Here is a 6,000-nt window from a genome sequence, read left to right on the forward strand (position 1 = left end):
AATTTGGTGCCTCTAGCTGCCTCGGGACAGGGTATATGCATGCTTCCAAGTTCCGCTTCCAAGTACATGGTCTTAGACCTCAGGTATGTCCTAGAGACATGGGACCAAGACCATTCGACTCAGAAAGGCCTGAAACAGATGTGTATCGAATTTGGTGCCTCTAGCTGCCTCGGGACAGGGTATATGCATGCTTCCAAGTTCCGCTTCCAGGTACATTGTCATAGTCTTCAGGTATGTCCTAGAGACATGGGACCAAGACCATTCGACTCAGAAAGGCCTGAAACAGATGTGTATCGAATTTGGTGCCTCTAGCTGCCTCGGGACAGGGTATATGCATGCTTCCAAGTTCCGCTTCCAGGTACATTGTCGTAGTCTTCAGGTATGTCCTAGAGACATGGGACCAAGACCATTCGACTCAGAAAGGCCTGAAACAGATGTGTATCGAATTTGGTGCCTCTAGCTGCCTCGGGACAGGGTATATGCATGCTTCCAAGTTCCGCTTCCAGGTACATTGTCGTAGTCTTCAGGTATGTCCTAGAGACATGGGACCAAGACCATTCGACTCAGAAAGGCCTGAAACAGATGTGTATCGAATTTGGTGCCTCTAGCTGCCTCGGGACAGGGTATATGCATGCTTCCAAGTTCCGCTTCCAGGTACATTGTCGTAGTCTTCAGGTATGTCCTAGAGACATGGGACCAAGACCATTCGACTCAGAAAGGCCTGAAACAGATGTGTATCGAATTTGGTGCCTCTAGCTGCCTCGGGACAGGGTATATGCATGCTTCCAAGTTCCGCTTCCAGGTACATTGTCGTAGTCCTCAGGTATGTCCTAGAGACATGGGACCAAGACCATTCGACTCAGAAAGGCCTGAAACAGATGTGTATCGAATTTGGTGCCTCTAGCTGCCTCGGGACAGGGTATATGCATGCTTCCAAGTTCCGCTTCCAGGTACATGGTCTTAGACCTCAGGTATGTCCTAGAGACATGGGACCAAGACCATTCGACTCAGAAAGGCCTGAAACAGATGTGTATCGAATTTGGTGCCTCTAGCTGCCTCGGGACAGGGTATATGCATGCTTCCAAGTTCCGCTTCCAAGTACATGGTCTTAGACCTCAGGTATGTCCTAGAGACATGGGACCAAGACCATTCGACTCAGAAAGGCCTGAAACAGATGTGTATCGAATTTGGTGCCTCTAGCTGCCTCGGGACAGGGTATATGCATGCTTCCAAGTTCCGCTTCCAGGTACATGGTCTTAGTACCTCAGGTATGTCCTAGAGACATGGGACCAAGACCATTCGACTCAGAAAGGCCTGAAACAGATGTGTATCGAATTTGGTGCCTCTAGCTGCCTCGGGACAGGGTATATGCATGCTTCCAAGTTCCGCTTCCAGGTACATTGTCTTAGTCCTCAGGTATGTCCTAGAGACATGGGACCAAGACCATTCGACTCAGAAAGGCCTGAAACAGATGTGTATCGAATTTGGTGCCTCTAGCTGCCTCGGGACAGGGTATATGCATGCTTCCAAGTTCCGCTTCCAGGTACATGGTCGTAGTCCTCAGGTATGTCCTAGAGACATGGGACCAAGACCATTCGACTCAGAAAGGCCTGAAACAGATGTGTATCGAATTTGGTGCCTCTAGCTGCCTCGGGACAGGGTATATGCATGCTTCCAAGTTCCGCTTCCAGGTACATTGTCGTAGTCCTCAGGTATGTCCTAGAGACATGGGACCAAGACCATTCGACTCAGAAAGGCCTGAAACAGATGTGTATCGAATTTGGTGCCTCTAGCTGCCTCGGGACAGGGTATATGCATGCTTCCAAGTTCCGCTTCCAGGTACATTGTCGTAGTCCTCAGGTATGTCCTAGAGACATGGGACCAAGACCATTCGACTCAGAAAGGCCTGAAACAGATGTGTATCGAATTTGGTGCCTCTAGCTGCCTCGGGACAGGGTATATGCATGCTTCCAAGTTCCGCTTCCAGGTACATTGTCGTAGTCCTCAGGTATGTCCTAGAGACATGGGACCAAGACCATTCGACTCAGAAAGGCCTGAAACAGATGTGTATCGAATTTGGTGCCTCTAGCTGCCTCGGGACAGGGTATATGCATGCTTCCAAGTTCCGCTTCCAGGTACATTGTCGTAGTCCTCAGGTATGTCCTAGAGACATGGGACCAAGACCATTCGACTCAGAAAGGCCTGAAACAGATGTGTATCGAATTTGGTGCCTCTAGCTGCCTCGGGACAGGGTATATGCATGCTTCCAAGTTCCGCTTCCAGGTACATGGTCTTAGACCTCAGGTATGTCCTAGAGACATGGGACCAAGACCATTCGACTCAGAAAGGCCTGAAACAGATGTGTATCGAATTTGGTGCCTCTAGCTGCCTCGGGACAGGGTATATGCATGCTTCCAAGTTCCGCTTCCAGGTACATTGTCGTAGTCCTCAGGTATGTCCTAGAGACATGGGACCAAGACCATTCGACTCAGAAAGGCCTGAAACAGATGTATATCGAATTTGGTGCCTCTAGCTGCCTCGGGACAGGGTATATGCATGCTTCCAAGTTCCGCTTCCAAGTACATGGTCTTAGACCTCAGGTATGTCCTAGAGACATGGGACCAAGACCATTCGACTCAGAAAGGCCTGAAACAGATGTGTATCGAATTTGGTGCCTCTAGCTGCCTCGGGACAGGGTATATGCATGCTTCCAAGTTCCGCTTCCAAGTACATGGTCTTAGACCTCAGGTATGTCCTAGAGACATGGGACCAAGACCAATCGACTCAGAATGGCCTGAAACATATGTGTATCGAATTTGGTGCCTCTAGCTGCCTCGGGACAGGGTATATGCATGCTTCCAAGTTCCGCTTCCAAGTACATGGTCTTAGACCTCAGGTATGTCCTAGAGACATGGGACCAAGACCATTCGACTCAGAAAGGCCTGAAACATATGTGTATCGAATTTGGTGCCTCTAGCTGCCTCGGGACATGTATATGTTTACTTCAAAAATCCACTTCCATGTATTTGGTCTTAGTTCCCAGGTATGTCCTAGAGACATGGGAAATGGGACATCAGTGTTTTTAGGGAGATATGGTCCGGTGAGGACAGCAGGATTTTCTCAGATTTCAGGTCTCCTTGCACGATCCCATTAATGTGAAGATACTGCAATCACACACACAGTTATATTAGAATCTCTTTATTTTTCAAAAGTACAATGTACACAAGAGTATGAGCTGATATAACAGCAGCTCATCATGCCAGGTTTCAGCAGTCTGTGGATGATCCTGTTCCTGTGGAGGTATTGAACACACACACACACACAAAGTTACATACACTGGACACAAGAATTCTGGGCACAATAGCAACCATAATACCATAGTCTTTCTCACCTGGACTGCTCCCAACATCTGGTAAAAGTAGAGTTTTGCAATGGACTCACTAAGCTGCTGATGAGCCTTCACTTTGTGGAACTCTGCACTCTCCATCCTGACAGACAGACACGCAAAAATAATCCGATCCCCATCTTTCCGTATTTCCAGTGTTCTGGGAACAATAACAACCATAATACTATAGTCTGTCTCACCTGGACTGCTTTCAGCATCTGGTAAAAGTAGAGTTTTGCGATGGACTCACTAAGCTGCTGCTGAGCCTTCACTTTGTGAAACTCTCCTCTCTCCATCCTGACAGACATGCAAAAATGATCTGATCCCCATCTTTCCCTATTTCCAGTCATGTAGTCCCCTTTATCTGTAGACGTTGAAGCGTATGAAATTCAGAATTTGCCCTTCCCCCACCCGACTTAAGGTTTACTAGGCAAGGTTTTGGCTGCCTGTTCAGCCATACAGGTGACGTCTGATTTTGGAAGTTGGAATTTGGGTGCTGGTATATCAGGGAAGGGAGCTGGAATCCACTTTATCAGGTGAAATGCAGAGTTTAAGATGAATATGAGTGCTGGTATACATCATCATCAAGCTGGAATCCACCTTTCAAGGTGACATCTGATTTTGGAAGTTGGAATTTGGGTGCTGCTATATCAAGGAAGGAAGCTGGAATCCACCTTTCAAGATGACATCTGATTTTGGAAGCTGGAATTTGGGTGCTGGTATACATCATCATCAAGCCGGAATCCTACTTTCAAGGTGACGTCTGATTTTGGAAGTTGGAAGCTGAAAGTTGGAATTTGGAAGTTGGAATTTGGGTGCTGGTATATCAAGGAAGGAAGCTGGAATCCACCTTATCAGGTGAAGTGCAGAATTGTAATTGGGTATGGGTGCTGGTATACATCATCATCAAGCTGGAATCCACCTTTCAAGGTGACATCTGATTTTGGAAGTTGGAATTTGGGTGCTGGTATATCAAGGAAGGAAGCTGGAATCCACCTTATCGGGTGAAGTGCAGAATTGTAATGGGGTATGGGTGCTGGTATACATCATCATGAAGCTGGAATCCACCTTTCAAGGTGATATCCGATTTTGGAAGTTGGATATGGGTGCTGGTATACATCATCATCAAGCTGGATTCCACCTTTCAAGGTGACATCTGATTTTGGAAGTTGGAATTTGGGTGCTGGTATATCAAGGAAGGAAGCTGGAATCCACCTTATCGGGTGAAGTGCAGAGTTATATGTTGGATATGTGTGTTTTTATGCATCATCATCAAGCTGGAATCCACGTTTCAAGGTGACATCTGATTTTGGAAGGTGGAATTTGGGTGCTGGTATATCACGGAAGGAAGCTGGAATCCACCTTATCGGGTGAAGTGCAGAGTTATATGTTGGATATGTGTGTTTTTATGCATCATCATCAAGCTGGAATCCACGTTTCAAGGTGACATCTGATTTTGGAAGTCGGAATTTGGGTGCTGGTATATCAAGGAAGGAAGCTGGAATCCACCTTATCGGGTGAAGTGCAGAGTTATATGTTGGATATGTGTGTTTTTATGCATCATCATCAAGCTGGAATCCACGTTTCAAGGTGACATCTGATTTTGGAAGGTGGAATTTGGGTGCTGGTATATCACGGAAGGAAGCTGGAATCCACCTTATCGGGTGAAGTGCAGAGTTATAAGTTGGATATGTGTGCTTTTATATATCATCATCAAGCTGGAATCCACTTTTCAAGGTGACATCTGATTTTGGAAGTTGGAATTTGGGTGTTGGTATATCAAGGAAGGAAGCTGGAATCCACCTTTTCGGGTGAAGTGCAGAGTTATAAGTTGGATATGTGTGCTTTTATGCATCATCATCAAGCTGGAATCCACTTTTCAAGGTGACGTCTGATTTTGGAAGTTGGAAGCTGGAAGCTGGAAGTTGGAATTTGGAAGTTGGAATTTGGAAGTTGGAATTTGGAAGTTGGAATTTGGGTGCTGGTATATCAAGGAAGGAAGCTGGAATCCACCTTATCAGGTGAAGTGCAGAGTTGTAAGTTGGATATGGGGGCTGGTATACATCATCATCAAGCTGGAATCCACCTTTCAAGGTGACATCTGATTTTGGAAGTTGGAATTTGGGTGCTGGTATATCAAGGAAGGAAGCTGGAATCCACCTTATCGGGTGAAGTGCAGAGTTATAAGTTGGATATGTGTGCTTTTATGCATCATCATCAAGCTGGAATCCACTTTTCAAGGTGATATCCGATTTTGGAAGTTGGATATGGGTGCTGGTATACATCATCATCAAGCTGGATTCCACCTTTCAAGGTGACATCTGATTTTGGAAGGTGGACTTTGGGTGCTGATATATCAAGGAAGGAAGCAGGAATCCACCTCATCAGGTGAAGTGCAGAGTTGTAAGTTGGATATGGGGGCTGGAATACATCGTCAGAATCAGAATCATCTTTATTTGTCAAGTACGTGTGACCATACAAGAAATTTGATTGCAGATTTTTCTCTCTCCTGGTCACTACACAAAATCTTAAAAAACAAAAAATAGAAAATAATAATAGTAATAATAAATTAAAATAATAATAAATAATAATCGAAATATAAAAAATGAACAAGT

At 45.6% G+C, this 6,000-nt stretch overlaps 1 long non-coding RNA gene across 2 annotated transcripts; it reads right to left on the reverse strand.

Moving 5' to 3' along the window:
• Positions 1-3,182: 3,182 nt before the first annotated feature.
• On the reverse strand, positions 3,183-4,620 carry LOC124059879. 2 transcript variants are annotated; one of them, XR_006843460.1, is made up of 3 exons: positions 3,586-4,620; positions 3,392-3,488; positions 3,183-3,292 (listed from the first exon to the last, which is right to left on the reverse strand). It is a non-coding gene; the product is annotated as an uncharacterized LOC124059879 (long non-coding RNA). The 2 variants fall into 2 exon arrangements; XR_006843461.1 differs by having other exon boundaries at positions 3,392-4,620.
• Between the last annotated feature and the right edge of the window lie 1,380 nt (positions 4,621-6,000).

Source organism: Scatophagus argus, chromosome 5, assembly GCF_020382885.2.
Source record: "Scatophagus argus isolate fScaArg1 chromosome 5, fScaArg1.pri, whole genome shotgun sequence".
In the NCBI taxonomy this organism is placed as follows: Eukaryota; Metazoa; Chordata; class Actinopteri; family Scatophagidae; genus Scatophagus; species Scatophagus argus.